The sequence below is a fragment of the Dasypus novemcinctus genome, chromosome X (assembly GCF_030445035.2).
Source record: "Dasypus novemcinctus isolate mDasNov1 chromosome X, mDasNov1.1.hap2, whole genome shotgun sequence".
NCBI lineage: Eukaryota > Metazoa > Chordata > Mammalia > Cingulata > Dasypodidae > Dasypus > Dasypus novemcinctus.
This window is the reverse complement of record NC_080704.1, coordinates 26,089,116-26,107,811: the sequence shown is the minus strand read 5'-3', so window position 1 is coordinate 26,107,811 and position 18,696 is coordinate 26,089,116. Positions and strand designations below refer to the sequence as shown.

Below are 18,696 nucleotides of genomic sequence, written 5' to 3'. Positions count from 1 at the left end.
GAGCTGCTTCATTTTTTGGCAGTTGTGAATAATGCTGCTGGAAACATCAGTGTGCAAACATCTGTTTGAGGGAGTCCTTGCTTTCAGTTCTTTTGAATAATAATGCTTCAAGTCTCTGTCTCCTATATTTTCCTTTCAACCTGAAAAACTCTATTAATTATTGTAAGTCAGGTCCTTTGTTGATGAACTTGCTCAGTTTCTATTTATCTTTGAATATCTTATGCTCTCCTTCATTTTTTTTAGTATATCAACTTAGATGAAACATTTTAAAATTAACTACAGGTATGGATACAGTGTTAACTAAATTACAAATGAATTTTTAAGGAAGAAAATGAGTCTTCAAAATTGTATTTTGTTTAAAGTAGCCACTAAAATTTTCTTTCACTGTTCTATCCAGAGTTAAGCAAATAATCTAGAAACATCATTTTAGGGAGTGAGGTACAATGAAAAAGCACTGGCCTTTGGAATCAGACAAACCTGGGTTTGATTCTCACCTGTTACTTACTAGCTTTGTGATCTGGTCCAAGAGTTTAACTATTTCTTTATCCATAAAAGCAAAATACGTATCTTTCATATAAAATGAAATGTCCAGCACAGAATTTCTAGTTAGACATGGTCTTTAGAAATCACATGTTTACCTCTGCTATCTCCCAAACCCTATTAAAATGACAGGAAAGATATTGGAAGGGAAAAACTAAAAGGAAAATCAAAGAATCAGAATGCCATTAGAGTCTTGATTGTGACAATGATGCAGTGCCTTCAATTCTGAGAATGTGATTTCCATACTAAAATTCTATATTTAGCCAAACTAGCAATCAAGTGTAAGTATAAGTGTTGGATAAAGACATTTTTGAACATATAAGGTTTCAAAAAATTTGCCTCCCAGGCACCCTTTGTCAAGAAGCTAGTGGAGGCTCGTGTTACACAAAAATGAGAGTAAACCAAGCAGGGTGTGTTAGTCAGGGTTCTGTTGGGAAACAGAATCAACAAGGGGTATCTGTCAATATAAGACATGTATCAGAGTCTCTCACGCAGCCGTGGGGTTGCACAAGTCCAGGTTCCGCAGGCAGCCTGCAAACCAGGGGCTCCAATGAAAGTCCAGTGAAGGTTCTTGACAAGTTCTGGGAAATGTTGGCTGTCTAGAGACAAGCTGGGAAAGTCTCTCTCAGTGCTGGAATCACTTCCCCTTTGAAGGCATTCAACGGATTGGGTTAAGTGTCACTCATTGCTAATGGCAATCTCCCTGACTGATGTAATTATAACCAGCTAGCTATGATTTACCACTGCAGGAAAGTCAATGGTGACTAAAGTCCATAAATGCCCTTGTATTACAGTTAGCCCAGTGCTTGCTTGACCAAACAACAGGGCACAATTACCTGGCCTAGTTGACACAATAGGCTAACCATCACAAGGGCAAAACGGGGGAATCCAGGAAAATGGGTGTCTGACATAGATGAAAGGAATCCCCAGGCAGGCTACAAGAAATCCCAGAGCAACAGCTGCACAGCAACCTAGAGGGCAGCCAGTACAATTTGGAGCAGGAGAGCAGAGGTCTCCAGGAGGGGCAGCTTCAATAAAAAGACAGAGATTGCCTGATATGTATGAATATTTTGAGACATTTAGATTGCTGGCAGATGCAGGAATGAATTAGTGATAGGTACATAGAAAGTAATAAAATGACTTTTTAAAAACCATAAACTCCAAAGAAATTGAAAAAGTTACAAATGTAAATATAGTCATAGCATCTATATGGATTAGCTGTGAATATTTATAATCATAATACAAACTATTCTATACTTATGACCAAACTGCAATGGGAGAATGAGGAACGGGAAATGTATGTGCAAGGGAGGTTGTAAGAGAACTAAATCTTCCATGCTAGGAATTAAATGATATCTTCTTCTTCTTCTTCTTTTTTTTAAAAAAGGAACAGAATAAGCATGTTACTTATAAACTTGGAGGTTAATTGACAAAAAAAAAAAGCTAAGAGTTGAAAGTGGTCACTTCTCTTTTTATATAATTAATTTTTTTTATTTTTAAAGAAGTAGATTACATAAATGTTACATAAAAATTATAAGGGATTTCCATATGCCCTACTCCTTCCCTCTCTCACATTTTCCCACATTAACGACACCCTTCATTAGTGTGGTACATTTGTTACAATTGATGAGCCCATATTGAAGCATTGCTACTAACCATGGACTACAGTTTACATTATAGTTTACACTTTGTCCTGCACAATTTAAGTTATGACAAAATATTCAATGGCCTGTATCTGTCATGCAATGTCATGCAAGACAAATCCAATGTCCTGAAAATGCCCCCATATTATACCTATTCTTCCCTCTCCCATCCCTCAGAACCTCTGGTGGCCACTGCCTTTGTATCAATGATGAGTTCTTTCATTGCTAGAATAATAATAAGTCTATAGTAGAATAATAATTCTACTTTAGTCCATTGCTCATTCCCCAATCTTGAGGATTTGGAGATGGTGATGGCCACTCTACTTCTAATTGAGAGGGGCCTTAGATCCCGTGGGACAGATGGATGGAGCTATCTTGCTTGTAGTTGCAGATACTCTCTGTTCCTTGGGATGGTCATTGTCTATCATCATCTCCATGTTAGTTGTCCTGGGTGAGTCCAATGAACTGGAGAGTAGGTGTTACAACTCTGCTGAGATTCAGGGCTCAAATGGCACATGGATGGACCAAAGATTTAAGTCTCTGGGACATATATTTATCAAGTATAGTTCTAATTGTGGGTTCAAATAAAAGGGGCAGAAGAGCCATGTGTAGAGAACCTAGAAATGGGCCTAGCTTTGTTACGCTGTGGAGCGTAAATTCTAAAGTAAGGGGCTGAATTCCTGAGCTGTCTATCCTACTTATAGTTTCTGGATATCTCTAGAGTGCTCAGGAGCCCGGCTATTTGAGGCACTGTTTACTGTGGCAGTCAATGAGATCCTGCTGAGACTTGCATAAGCATAACCTCTGGAATGACCTCCAAACTCACTTTGAAATCTTAGCCATACAAACTCATTTGTATTTACCATTTCCCCCTTTTGGTCAAGGTCTTTTTCTAGCTGCATTACTAGTTGGCACTTGGTAATAGTCCCTTGGTGCCAGGGAGGGTGAAAGTGGTCACTTCTGGGGAGTGGAAATTTATGAACAAAAGGAATGGGTTGTTATAAGTCTTGACTTTAAAAAATTATGATCACGTGTAACTGATAGAAATAAGATTGAAATCAAAGCACCTAGCATAATGTCTGACATAAAGTAGACCCTCAATAAAGAGTAGACATTGGTGTGAACCCCCCTCCCTACTACGCTGCCCCTTTTCTTGCAATCAGAAATGTAAATGATTTGGTTCCTTCAAGATTCTATTCTCACCCTTCCTAACAAAATATGACAGGAAAAATCCCTGTTTAAATGGATACTTTTTTATTTTGTATTTATAGATCATCAACTTTGCGCCCCTCCCTACCTACAACTGGAATTTCTTGTTTCCATGCAGAGTAGTGAAATGGTTACAAAGCTAAACAAAATAAACTACATCAAAAAGAGAAATGGGCTAACACAATTCACTTTCTTTTAGCAGTTAAAATATGAATGTACACACTCTAGAAAGCCACAATGATTTTTTTCACTAAGAAATTAAAATGGGATTGTAAAGAATGTAGGCAAATCCAGGGTGCAGTAAAGATGAGTTGAGATGCTGTGAAGGTGTTTAAGGGTTCCTGGCACTGCAATTCTTGGTCACTAGCTGAATCTTGGTGTGGGGGAAACATTAGCTAATGCCAAGAGGCAAAGCAGAAAGCATTAAGGTGTCATAGGGGCTATGCACAGGAACCAAAAAGCAGGAAAATATTATTCAATGCTGAGAGCATCCACCCCAGGATGGACTTTACCTTCTAGGAGCTCTAGACTGGCACCACCCCCAGTGCTTATGTAGCTGACTTTATCCTCTGCTCCATCTGGCACAGCAAATGGCAGTGTCTCTACCACCTATGAAGTTGCTGCAGCACCTGGAAGTGGCTTTCACCACCTCATTCGTAAGAGCTTTGGTTTCTCAGTCAGAAGCTTTCCATTAATACCCTCAGAGGTCCATTCCACACAATCTGCTTAGCCCTCATGGCAGCCTTGGCATACTTCTTTCTGCTTTCAGGACCACAGTCCAAGCCCATCTAGCCAGCAGGTATCCTAGAGGCCAAAGTCGCTTGGCCAGTCTTGGCATTCTTATTAAAATTGTCAGCAGGGACAAAGTTAGTAGGCAAGGTAAACTTCACACCATTCTTCTCAGATTTGGACATTAAATCTTTGACAATCTTGGCTCCCTCTTGTTCATCAAACAGAGAAGTCAATCTCCATGTTTTTGAGCACCTTGAGGAAGGTAAAAGCCATTCTACCATCAATAATCATCTCATTGACATTGTCCAGCATATTATTGATCAGCTGAATCTTGTCTGCAAATTTAACTCTGCCCAGGATGGCCAAGAAGGGTTGCTGTGGACTCTCCAAGGCAAAGCAATTCAGCTCCTTCTTCATCAAGAAACTACTGGCCTTCTGTGGCAGATTCACTCCCACCATGGAACTGTTGGCTCGGTGAGCAGTGCCAAAAGCATCATTGACATAGACATCCCCTAGCTTAGAAAGCGAGGACTGGAAGCTTCTATTTTGGCTGGCTCCACTTTAACCAGGTTGCCCAAAGCATCTTTTCCCTTTACTTTTTCCTCCATATGAATGCAGAGGTTCTCCAGCAGGATCACAGAACAAGCAGCTGGGTCAGCACAGGCTTTCTCTACGTCTTGGCCCACACAGTCCTTCAGGAAAAAACATTCTTACCCTGAAGAAATCCAAGTTCTATAGCAGCTATTTCCAAGGAGTGCTTGTCAAGCATGGGGACACCATCAGCCTGGCCCAGGTGGCTCATAAGAACAATTGACTTAGCTCCATTGTCCAAGCAGAATTTGATGCTTGGGATGGCAGCTTTGATCCTTTGTTTTCTGGTCATTCTTCATATGAACATTGAAGTCCATTCTCATGATGACCCGCTTCTCCTTCATGTCCAGATTGTCCAGAGTCAGCTTGTCGATAATACAGCGACGGTGACAGGCTTGGGCTCAGACAGTGACAAAGGTGGCCATTGTGCTCACGGTGCATGTGGAGTCCTTGCCTTTTTTGAATTGCAGTTTTGCCAGATAAACCATTTTTGGCTGGCAGTTTCTCTCTTGCAGTACCTTGAATATGTCATACTATTGCCTTCTTGCCTCCATGTTTCTGATGAGAAAACTGCACTTAGTCTTACTGAAGACCTCTTGTATGTGAAGAATCTTTCAGAATTCTCTCTTTATGTTTGGTATGCAATATTTTGCTTACTATCTATCTTTGAGTAGGTCAGTTAGGGATTTTCCTGTTTGGAGTATGTTGCATTTCTTGGACATGTATATTTATGTATTTCATAAGTGTTGGGAAATTTGGGGCCATCATTTCCTCAAATATTCTTTCTCTCCCCTTTCCCTTCTCTTTTCCTTCTCGGACTCCTATGATGTATATGTTGGTATGCTTCATGATATCTCTCAAATACATTAGGCACTGCTCAGTTTCCTTTTCTCTATCTGTTCTTCAGTCTGTATGATTTAGATAGTTCTTCTATTTCACTGATTCTTTCTTCTGCCTGTTCAAATATGCTTTGGTATGCTGCTAGTGTTTATTTTTTTAATCTCCATTGTTGTGCTTTTCATCCCCATAATTTGTGTTTCATTTTAAACTTTCTATTCTTTTTTTCTTCTTCTTTATTTTCTTTTAAATGTTACATTTAAAAAACATGAGGTCCCCATATACCCCCCACCCCACCCACCCCACTCCTCCCACATCAACAACCTCTTCCATCATTGTGGCACATCCACTGCGCCTGGCGAATACATTCTGGAGCACTGCTGCACCTCATGGACAGTGGGCCACATTGTAGTCCACGCTCTCCCCCAGTCCACCCAGTGGGCCATGGTAGGACCCAAAATGTTGAGCATCCATCCCTGTAGCACCACCCAGGACAACTCCAAATCCTGAAAATGCCCCCACACCATATATCTCTTCTTCCATCTCCCTACCATCAGCAGCCACCATGGCCACCCTCTCCAATCACTGCTATAATTTCTTCCCTTACTAATCACAATAGTTCCCTAGCAGAACCATTTGCTCTGTATCCATATTTAGTTTCTATCCATATTTTCCTTCATCTCCTTGAGTTGATTTAGATTTGTTTGCGCTTCTTTGATTAGTTGTTCCAAAGTCTGTGTCTCCTCTAAAGGTTTAATTTTTTTCTTTGTTTGAGTCATATATTCCTGTTTCTTAGTATGGCTTGTAATTTTTTGCTGCTATCTAGGTATCTGAATATTTTGATGTGTTAATCCTGAAGATTAATTTCTTCTTGCCTAGCATTTTATTGTAGTTTGGCTATGTGTTAAGGTGCTTCTTTGGTGCTTGGCCCAGCTTATACTGAAACTCTAGAGCAGCCCATATTTGTTCAAATTGTCTCAGGTCTTTCGCAACTATTTCTTGCCCTGCATGTGTGGTGCAACTTTTAAGATTGTCCTTTTATGTGCTTTTGTTTCACCTCAAGGAGAAAGCTTCCTTTCCTCAATCCCTTTTCCAGGAATCCTGATCTCTTTTGTTTGTTTTTGTGCAGAATTTTCTCCCCGGCTCCTTTGATTTGTTAAAAATTTCGACCTTACTTAGTGCTCCGATTTCATTACTTGTTTCAGTCCTGGGGCTGTTCTGCCTGTTAGAGAAATCATAGACACCTGTGAAGTAGCCAGCTCCCAACCCTCATCTACCCCCCACCTTCTTTTCTGGAGAAGTCTCAAACATAGGCTAAGGGTCCATTTTCAGGCCTTTGGCTCCTTCCACCTCCTTTTACGTCTTATGCCATTCCACAACCTGGGGGAGAGGTTAAGTCTAATGAAAACACCTGCTAGAACCTAAATCTAGAAACCAGAAACTAGCAGCTCCAAATACGTATTAGAACAGGAATTCTCAGTGGCAGGTCCCCCACCACCCAGATGGATAAAAAACACACTTATGGGAAGCAGATTTGGCCCAGTGGCTAATGTGTCCGCCTACCACATGGGAGGTCCACGGTTCAAACTGAGGACCTCCTGCCCTGTGTGATGAGCTGGCCCATGCACAGTGCTGGTGCGTGCAAGGAGTGCCCTGCCACACAGGGGTGTCCCCCGTGTAGGGGAGCCCCACAAGCAAGGAGTGTGCCCCATAAGGAGAGCCGCCCTGCATGAAAAAAGTGCAGCCTGCCCAGGAATGGTGCCACACCCACGGCAAGCTGATGAAGCAAGATGATGCAATAAAAAGACACACAGATTCCAGGTGCCACTGAGAAGAATACAGGTGGACACAGGGCATGCAGCAAATGGACACAGCAGACAATTGGGAGGGGAAGGGGAGAGAAATAAATAAAAAACAAAACAAAAAACAAAAACCACACTTACCCAGTATAGATTGTTCTCTCTTTTGGTGTGAAGTGTGCCATGCCGAGCTGCCATCTATGGACCCCTCACCTGGAGTAGTTTGGGCCACCATAGGGGATTGGCAGTGCTGGGTCTTCTTCTCTTGCTCTTTTGGACTCTTTGTGTTATTTAAGGGATCTTTTGCCTTAAAGCAGATCAGTTTTCCCTTTTTTTCCTGTGAGGCTTTTCTGCCTCCATTGAATTCCCCATTAGGGTCTCCCGCCCCAGGGAGCCAAATGGGGTCAACATTCAAAAAATCAGTTCTTCTGTGACCGCTTCTCTCCTTATCAGTGGCACCAGGGAATCTGTGTTTCTTTTTGTTGCGTCATCTTGTTGCGTCAGCTCCGTGTATGCGGCACCATTCTTGGGCAGGTGGCGCTTTCTTTCCCACTGGGCGGCTCTCCTTATGGGGCACACTCCTTGTGCATGGGGCTCCCCTACACGGGGAACACCCCTGCGTGGCAGGGCACTCCTTGCGTGCATCAGCACTGCGCATGGGCCAGCTCCACACGGGTCAAGGAGGCCTGGGGTTTGAATTGTGCACCTCCCATGTGGTAGACGGTTGCCCTATCCATTGGGCCAAGTCCGCTCCCCCTTGGGATTCTTGAACCTCATCGTTGCATTTCTTCATTCACACCTTCCGATATGTAAGTGTTTAGGGTTTTAAAAAAGTTTCAATTGATCAATGAATTGAAAACAACTTAGTGCTCCTGGTCAAAGCTCTGTTGCCTCCTATTTGTGATCCTCTGCTTTGACAAACAAGCATAAAGCACATATAGAACTACTTCGTCCATCCAACATGATTAACAACACCTGAAACTAGCAGTTGCTCTGATTATGGAAACAAAAAATGACAACACTGAATGGAATTTTGGAGATATTTAAGTTTACCTCCCAATCAGCTCACAGTCTCAAAGCTATATTTTTCACTGTGAAAATCTTTATTTAGTTTAATTTTAAATCTACCTGTTCCTTTTTCATAAAGTATTGTTCTTTCCTTCAGGGTCTAATCTATATTTTAATATTTTATAAGTATTCGTCTATTAACTCAAGGATCTTGTGTGGTATATTCATGCCTTCTGTGTATTATATGAAGGTTCTCTGGATAGATCATGCCTTCTCTCTCTCTCTCTCTCTCTCTCTCTCTCTCTCTCTCTCTATATATATATATATATATATATATATATATATATATATACACACACATATATATATATACATACACACATACGTGTGTGTGTGTTTTGGTGTAAATGCAATAGCTTCAGCAGGGATTTTATTTTTTTACTGTGGGAATGAAAATGCCTGGGCTGATGAAACATAGTGCAGTGTAGTTTTCTGGTTGCTTCTGATATTACCCCAGAGGTATTTCTAGCTTAAGACTAATTTTTATGAGCTTGGAAAATCAACCATCACTTGGGAGCACACATTTGGACTCTAAATCCATCTTGAGATCTCCTTTCTCATGAGACTTGATAATTTTCATTTAGAGATTAAGAACTGATGCAGTTGTTCTTGCCTTTTTTTCTGGAATGGCGGGGAGGTGTTTTGTTCATTTGTCTGTTTTTAGTTTTCCTTTCATTCGAGATACATCTCCTCTTTTGAGGTTTCTAGTTTTATGAAGAATGTCTCAACACCAAATTCTTGTCTTGTACCTATCTAAGCCTTCATTTATTATCTTTATGGATTTAAACCAAAGCTCCATATCAAGAGTATATAAATAACTCTTACAGATCAATAATAAAAGCTAAATAACCCAATGGAAAAACAGGCAAAATATTTGAACAGACAGTTTACAAAAGGAGATAAACAAATGGCCTATGAAATGATGCCCAACATTATTTGTAATCAGGGAAATGCACATTAGAGTTACACCTACTAGAATGGCTGAATTTTAAAAGGCTGACAATACTAAGTGTTGAGAAGAATGTGAAAAAACTAGAACTCTCACCCATTGCTGGTACAATGCAAAATAGTCAGCTGCTTTAGAAAACAGTCTTGCAGTTTCTTACCAAGATAAACATACATTTACCATCAATCCAGCAATACCATTCCTTTGTGTTTTCCTATGAAAATGAAAACATGTATCTCCATAAAGACTTATCTTGTTCATAGCAGCTTAACATATATTACTTAAAAACTTGAATTAGTCCATATGACCATCAACAGATGAATAGATGAAGTATTATACATCCATACAATGGAGTATTACTTAGTAATAAAAATGAACTATTGATGTATTCTTGATGAATGAATCGGAAGCTAGACACAAGATAGTAGTACTATATGATTCTATTTATATAATTCTAGAAAAGGCAAATCTAAGTTGTAGTGAAAGAAAGCATACAAGTGGTTGTCTGAACTGGGAATGGAAGGGGGAATGGACTAGGGGTGCTTTTTGGGGAGATGGAAATGTTTTATATCTTAATTGTGATGGTGGCTTCATGGTATATACGTTTGTCAAAATACATTGGATGGTAAATCAAATAGATGCATTTTATTATATGTAAATTTTATCTCAAACTTGATTTAAAACATAAAACAGTCCCACAATCTGTTTTCTTTTGCAATATAACCTCCAGGGGTAGCTGCCATTTCAGCCAGTTTACTACTTTGACTTTCAAATCCTTCTGTACTTCTGGTATATAAAAATAGCCATTTTACTTTTCTTATGAACTGACTATGTAGTTTAAATGTAGTTTATTTTTGTTGAGTGTTGCTAGGTATTTATTGCAAGAGCAATTTTGCACTAGCCATATTTCTAGTCCTAGAAATTTCAGAGTTTTGTGGTTTTTCTCTTTGTTTATTTTGCTATGTGGTGCATTTATGCAGTACAATCATGGGAAGTAACTTCTACCCCTGAAAATTATCTTAGCTGATGGATAGGTGGTATTTGAGAAATACCAGGAGGACAGTAGTATTTATTTTATGCTTATTGTATGATGTTGGGCACTGTTTTAGATGCTTTCACATTTGTTGGGTTAATTCAATTCTTATACTAGCAATTGGACTAAGTATTATTATTAACATGTTAAATGTGAGGAAACTGACCTTAATAGGACTAACTTGTTTTGGTTCCTCCTGGCAATAGTTTCTATTTGGAATGCAAACCAAGACTTCTGATTCCAAGTCCAGCTGGTTTTATTTCAGGTTGCAATAATATCATGCTCTCAACATTTACCTGTGGTTTATAATATTAACATACAAACCTATCTTTATTGTTGAAAACACTCTTAAAGACATTATGACAGTATGAATTTGGTCAATCCAAAAACTTATGTTTTTGAACTAATCCATTCCTGTGGGTATGAGGCCATTTTGATTTTACTACATCAGTGAGGCATGACTCATGTTGGGTGTCTGCCCTCTTCCTAGGGCATTTATATAAACAGAGACACAGAAAGAAATACCACAGAGAAAGGAAACCACCATTTGTGAGCTTGCCATGTGAGAGAGGACTCAAGGATTGATAGTAGCCAAAGCTTAAGCACGAAGTCCCCGAGAGCCTGGGCCCACAGAGCAGCTCAAGGCTGAAGGATGAACCATATGCCTGATAGCCCACATCTTAAATTGGGAAGAAAGTAGAGTCAGCCAAGAATGAGAGAGAAGGTCTGGAAAGAGCCAAGCCCAATGCCTGGTTACCTACAGCTAAGTTCTGGGATATGGTAGATTCTGGAGGGGAAGGCAGGGACCTTGGCAGAGATCAGCAGCCATCTTGTTTCACCACATGGCAGGACCCAAGGATCACGAATAGCTGTCTTTGGCGAGAAAGCATCTCTGTTGATGCCTTGATTTGGACATTTCACAGCCTCAGAACTGTTAACTTTTACCCTACATGAAATTCCCATTATAAAAGCCCACCCACTTCTGGTACTTTGCATCAGCAGCCCTGCAGCAAATTAAGACTGTTTTTCATGATTTTGTTTGATTTGCCTTGTATGATGACCCAGATAATAAAGTCATTCAAAATTGTACACCAGAAATACATTTCCTCTTTTATAGAACAGATCATAAAACGTTGGTTGTATGGCTTGCCTTCATGTTCAGGTAGAGTTCTCATGTCTCCTGCCTTGGGTGAAGTTTGTCCAGCTGGGGTTAGGTATGGGAGTGCGCTCCTCAGTGCTTGATTGATGACTTCGGTGCTGCCCACTTAAATATCAGCTAGAAGGACGTTTAAGTCTGCTAGTCTGCCAAAAGCAGAGACCATAAAATGGGTAGGCTTTGAATATTGGTAATTTACTAGCTTACAGGCTTACAGTTCTGTGGCTAAGAAACATGTCCAAATCAAGGCATTGTTAGGCTATGCTTTCTCCCTGAAGAACAGCTGCTGGTGATCCCGGACTCCTTTGTCACATGGCAAGACTCATGGTGCTGTCTGCTGGTCTCTCCCTTCTCCTCTTGCTTTTGTTTCTTTCAGCTTCTTGCTTCCCTGTCTTTTTCTCTCTCTTCCTCCCATATTCATGCTGTTTATAAAGGACTCAAGTAAAAGGATTAAGACCCAACCTGGGCCACACCTAATCAAAAGTTTCTACTTATAAAAATGTTACACCCACAGAAAAGGGTTAGTTTTAAGAACATGATTTTCTGGGGGACAAACAGTTTCAAATGGCTACAGCGTATATTACAAAAAGTTCTTGGCTATGGAGAGCCCAGCTCTAAAATAGAATGCCATTGCTCAAGTTTTAATGTTCACTTGGGGATCTTGATACTTTGGATTCTAATTCAGTAGGTCTGCAGTTCTCACGCACTCCCAGGTGATGGTGATGCTGCTGGTTCTTAAAACTGACATTAAATAGCAAGCCTCCAGTCCTCTACTGCACTCTGAATGCTTAATCTCTGCTTTCACCTTATCTGGCTCTCTTATATTTGTTTGGTTCCATATATTCTTGGGTCTCCTCTTTTCTGGGTCCCTTTGATTGGCAGCTCATTTTAGATGACATTTCATGGCTTCATGTTAGAACTTGACTTTTCAATATTGTATTTATGCTAAAGTTACAGATTTGGGCAGCATTAGCACATATATTGTAGAAGACTCTATAATTTTCTGCCTCTGTCTCCTTAGGCCTTATCTCTATCATGCATGGTGGCCAGACTTTCAATTGTGTTTTTATTTGAAGAAGGATTTTCCCCTAGTTCCCAGAGATTGTTCCATCCATGTACCCATTAGGTTCGAAGAGCTGGACTAGCAGCTCTCAACCAATTATTGAAGGGAGTTGATGTATAAATATTGAAGCTCCTTTGCTTCTCAAGTGGAATAACCTTGAGACATGTTTTCTACATAGTTTCCTAGAGTTCCCCAGTGCCCTTTAGCTAGTTACTCAAAGTGGTAACTTGCTTGAAAAGTCTCCCTCTATTGGCTGCTTTCCCTTCCCTATCTCATTTTTCTACCCCTCTATTGGAGTTTCCCAGGATCACTCCCCTAATATACTGCTTCTGTGGGGAACCCAAAGACATAGCTGGTAGTTAAAACTGAGTGCATAATTGAAATCACGAGGAGAGGGTACATAGAGTAAAAGAGAATAGGTAGTAAGATGGAGCCATGGGGAATATGTATGATCTATTGCCTTGTGTAGAACAAAATAAGTTAGCAAAGCAATGACTAGAGAGGTAGAATGAAAATTGGAATAGTCCTACCTTCTAAACCAGTCTCTCTCCTGAGCTCCAGACCTATATATTCAAGTGCCTTCTGGGCAACACAGCCCGAGCATGATAGTTTCTATGAAGAAACCTAAAGGTCATCCTTAACTTCTCTCTGTTACTACTCATATCCAACAAACTACTAAAAACCACTAAACAATATTGCTTCTACATCCCCCAAACCTCTTACATTCAGCCATCCACTCCTCTTTATTCTTTACCACCACTACCGTAGTTGAAGGCATCATCATCTCATGCCTGTATTGTTGTAAAGGCTTCTAAACTTTTCCCTCTGCCCCCAGTTTTGACCCGCTAATTTGTTTTCCATAAAGCAACATGCTGAGAATATGTTTTTTGGTTGAAAGTGGCTCAGGCTTCTCCATTCCTCTCTGCATGAATTCCAAACTCTGTATGACACCCCCTGCTCTTACCTCCATCCTCTTCTCTCACTGCTCTGCTCTCATACTCTAAGCACTAGCTAGCCTGAGCTATTTAAGTTTCCCAAATTCTCTGTTCTTTCTTGCTACTGGGCTCATGTACATGCTGTTCCCTCTTTTCGAACTCCCTTTCTCCAAATCCCTTCCCTGTCTGACTTGACTTATTCTTCCAAACTCAGTTTGAATGTTATCTCCTATGGAAATCTTTCCTGATCCCCAAAAGCTGAGCCTGGAGACAACCCTCCCCATACTTGTTGTAATATTTTCTTACTGTATTATGGTATTACTATACTGTATTATAATTATCTGGTAACTACTCTGTTTTTGCTACTAGATTCTAAACTACCTTGAACTTAATGTTTTTTTTTAATTATTGTATTTCAATTGTTTGGCATAAAATAAGTACACAATAAATTCTTTTTTGAATGAATGAACAAAATGAGTCAGCAGTTTCAAATGCCAGAGAGTATTCAAGCAAGATAAGACCAGAAATAACTGAAGATAGTTTCTGCAATTAGGCTGTTATCAATGTCTTTAAGAAGAGCAGCTATACTTCTATATTTGTAGTGCTGTATATTAAGATAACAGGAAACATGATATTTTGGAAAAACTTATGGGTGGGGGAGATGTTTAAGAAATACTGCAATTATTCATTATGTTTAATTAATGTTCATTTTGATGTATAGGATGTTATACTTTTTAACATTTAAAATGGAGGGTTGGGGGAGGGACCAGGTGAACACTGGAGATTTGTGGGTATGTGGCTGAAACTACAATGTTGGGAATGTTCTTTTGGCAATACGGCAGGGAAGAGTTACTGATTTAGGGTTTTGGATATAGGGGCCATTTAGGACAGGGTGTACCTGGGGCAGGCTTCGAGGGAGTATGTGAGTGTTCATCTTGTCATGGTATGTTGTATCAGTGGGTGGAGACCCACATAATGAGCAGGAATGTGTTGGACTCCCATCCTGGGGAGGCCGGCTATGTTCTCATATACAGGGGTGGGAGTCTCTTGAGAGCACAGGCAGTGCCTAATAGGGGAGGGCAGGCCAATATGTCAAGCCCTCAATGTTGTTGCCAGTAACTATGAGTCTTGTTCTTCAAGGAGTGAAGCTTGGGGGTTACTGTGGCTCCTAAGGGGAGAGGGAGGGAGAAATAGAATAGATGGAACATGGGGTATTTTGGGGGCAATTGAAGTGTTCTGCATGATCTTGCAATGATAGATACAGGCCAGGTTAAATTTCATCAAAATATATAATGATGGTCCAGAATGTAAACCATAATGTAAATCATTGACCATGGTTAGTAACAATGTTTCACTATTTATACATCTATTGTAACAAATGCACCATCCACATGTAAAATGTTTATTAATAGAGGAAAGGGGAAGAGGGGGGAGGATGTTGCATATATGTGAATCCTCTATATTCTGTATGTGACTTTTCTGTAACCTAAAGCTTCTTTGAAGACAAAATGAAAAAAATAAGACACTTGGGGAATAAACAGAAGAAAATGTCACTGCACATACAATATAACAGATCTTACAGTGATGAAAGACATAATGTCAAAACGTTTTTAATTTTTAATTTTTATTACTCCATTAAAATTTTTTTTGTATTATATTTACTATTTTTAAAACTATCATTTCATTTTCTTATTAATAGTTATTTTCTTAGCTTCATTTTTCAAGAAGTTTTGAATCACAGAAGGGTTACAACTGTGGCAGGGGAGGATCATTGGTGTGGGGTGTCAGTGATGGTGATACATGGAAGGATGTTCACCTGGGACATACCTATATGGCATATAAATGTGTAGAAGTGTTCATGGAGCATTGTCATGGTACATGGACATTCACATAATAACCGAAAGAATATTGAATTCCCATCCTGGGGAGCTCTGCCACATTCTCTAATGGGACAGTGAGAATCCCCTGAGTATAAGGGCAGTGACTAGTGAAGGAGGATGGACCATTGACAGGCCCTTGATATTGATGAATATACTTGTGAACCTTTACTTTTGAAATTGAAACTTAGCCTAGTATTATAGGGTACCTAAGAGTTACCTCCTGAGAACCTCCTCTTTGCTCAAATGTGGCCTCTCTCTAAGCCAAACGCAGCATATAAATTCATTACCTTTCTCCCAGCATGGGACATGACTCCCAGAGATGAGCCTCCCTGGTACCGAGGGATTACTACCAAGCACCACCCAGCAATGCAAATGGAAAAAGACACTGACCCAAAGTAGGAAAGGGGAAAGACAAATGAGTTTTTATGACTAAGAGACTTCAAAGTGAGTTGGGAGATCATTCAAGAGATTACACTTATACACATCTCAGCAGAATCTCATTGACTTACAAAGTAAATATTGCCTCAAATAGTGGGAGACATCCAGACACTATAGGCAGGGCAGGTAGCTCAGGAGTTTGGTGCCCTGCAAGTGGACCCTACCTGGGAATTTATGCTCCCAGTGTGGCAGAGTTGGACTCAGTTGTAGTTTCTCTACACACGGTTCTTCTGCCCCTTCTATTAGAACCTGTAGTTAGTGCTAGAGTTGATAGGTGTATGTCCGGGAGACTTAAATCTTTGGGCTGTCCATGTGCCCACTGGGCAACTTGACAGAGTTGCAACACCTACTCTCCAGTTCATTGGACTCGTCCTGGACAACTAACAAGGTGTAGTAGCCAAAGGGGTGCTGATGCAAAATACCAGAAATTGGTTGGGTTTTATAAAGGGTATTTATTTGGGGTATGAGCTTACAGATACCAGGCCATAAGGCATAAGTTACTTCCCTCACCAAAGTCTATTTTGACATGTTAGAGCAAGATGGCTGCCGACATCTGTGAGGGTTCAGACTTCCTGGGTTTCTCCCTTCAAGGGTCTTGCTTCTCTTTGAATTCAGTGTTACTCTTTCCCCAGGGCTTGCTTCTCTTTCCTCTGTGTGCTTACTTCCTGGGGCTCCAGCTTAAGACTTCAGCATCAAAACTCCAACATTAAGAACCCTCAACTCTGTCCTTTGCCATGCCTTTTATCTGTGAGACCCCACCTACCAAGGGGTGGGGATCAGCACCCTAATGATGTGACCCAATCAAATCCCTAATCATAACTTAATCACACCCAGGAACAGACCAGATTAGAAATATCATCCAATATCTATTTTTGGAATTCATAATCATATCAAACTGCTACACTCCACCCTCTGAATTCCAAAAAGACATTATAATACTTGAAAAAACCTTAGTAACAATGCAAGTACTAAATCATATCACAATCAATGTAAATAAATAGTTTATCTTGGGGCAAAGTCCTGCTATTATAGACCTCTGAAACTTACAAAACAATTTATATTTCCAATACACAAATGGACAGAGAAAGCATAAACATTTTCATTACAGTAAGGAGGAATTGAGAGGGAAACATGAGTCACGGGTCCTCTACAGTTCAGTAAACCTGCAGGGCATCCTCCATTCGATTTCAGTCTGAGAGTCATTCTAAAGATGATGGCTCCTTCTTGATGCCTTATGGGAACCCCTCCTTTACATATGCTTGCCCAATGGCCATTTTCTTGGTTCCACCCCCATCAGGCATCTGGGTGTTGACCAAGCTCCAGACCTCTCTCTCCAAGAGTGTTGGAGAGATTGCCACCCCTTACCCAAACTTTGGGTTAAAGTCTTAACTTCCTAGTAGAGTGATGTGAAGACAACATTTCCCCTAACCTTTGGCATATATGCTCAACCTTCTCAGAGCAACGAGTTGACCACCTGGCCTTCTCTAACCTTTGGGGGACAGGTCCACCCTTCTCAGACATGTGGGGTGCTGACCTTAACCACCCTAATCCTTGGGGAATGTGCTCCACCTTCTCTGCACCCTGGGGCAGCGAAACTCTCCCAGGATGTCAGGCAGGAACATTCACCCTCTTCAACTGCTGGTGCAAACTCATGCTCTCTATACACATGGGTGGGGTTCCTCTCTTGGCCCAAGGTGATGTCCTAATTCTAGACCTCAGCTTCCTTGGTTTTCCTCTTAAAGTTGTTTTGCCTTCAATCTCTCCTTTCCATGTCCCTTTTAGTCCAAGCTGACAGTGGTTTTGTTCATACAACTCTCTCAAAAACCTTACTGGTTTAGCATCCAAGAAGCAGGGGTCCAAGCCATCAGACAGTAAGGCTTTCCACAAGTCTTTCCTAGATAACTGCATCTTCAATCCTGATTTACAAGTTCCAAGTTTAGGTAAGATCTCAAATGGGGAACCATCATTTAGGAGCTTGATTTCCAGAGGCTTGGAATTTCTGAAATCAGTTTCTGTTTTCTTTGTGCCCAACAATTGAGTTCTCAGCTCATCTTGCTCTTCTACCATTTGCTATAAGTCACAAGCAGAAGCTAAGCCACATTATCCAAGTTTATTTGGAAAGTTCTTCAGCTAAATGCCCAGGCTCACCATTTTCAAATTCTGCCTTCCATGCAACACCAAGAGTTAATCTTGCTAAATTCTTTGCAACTTTAAAACACAGATCACCTTTCCTCCAGTTTCCAATAATAGTTCCATCATTTACTTCTAAGGCATTATACAAAGTCTCTTTAGCATCCATATTGTTATCAACAGTCTCTTCAAAGTGATCTAGGCCTTTTCCATGAATTATTTCACAGTTCCTCCAAAAAATACCCCTTACCCACTTATAAAACCATTCCAGCATTTCGGTAATTGTAAAAGCACTTCCCCATTCCTTGGTACCAAATTCTGTATTAGTCAGCCAAAGGGGTGCTGATACAAAATACCAGAAATTGGTTGGTTTTTAGAAAGTGTATTTATTTAGGGTAGGAGCTTACAGATACCAGGCCATAGGGCATAAGTTACTTCCCTCACCAAAGTCTATTTTCATGTGTTGGAGCAAGATGGCTGCTGATGTCTGCGAGGGTTCAGGCTTCCTGGGTTCCTCCCTTCAAGGGTCTTGCTTCTCTCTGGGTTCAGTTTTACTCTCTTCCCAGGACTTGCTTCTCTTTCCTCTCTGTACTTACTTCCTGGGGCTCCAGCTTAAGACTTCAGCATCAAATTCCAATATCAAAAACCCTCAACTCTGTCCTTTGCCATGCCTTTAATCTCTGAGTCCCCACCTAC

General features: G+C 40.5%; 1 pseudogene; it reads right to left on the bottom strand.

Annotated features, from left to right (window-relative positions):
• Positions 1–3,863: 3,863 nt before the first annotated feature.
• Positions 3,864–17,937, bottom strand: LOC101437247 (phosphoglycerate kinase 1-like; annotated as a pseudogene).
• Positions 17,938–18,696: the final 759 nt, after the last annotated feature.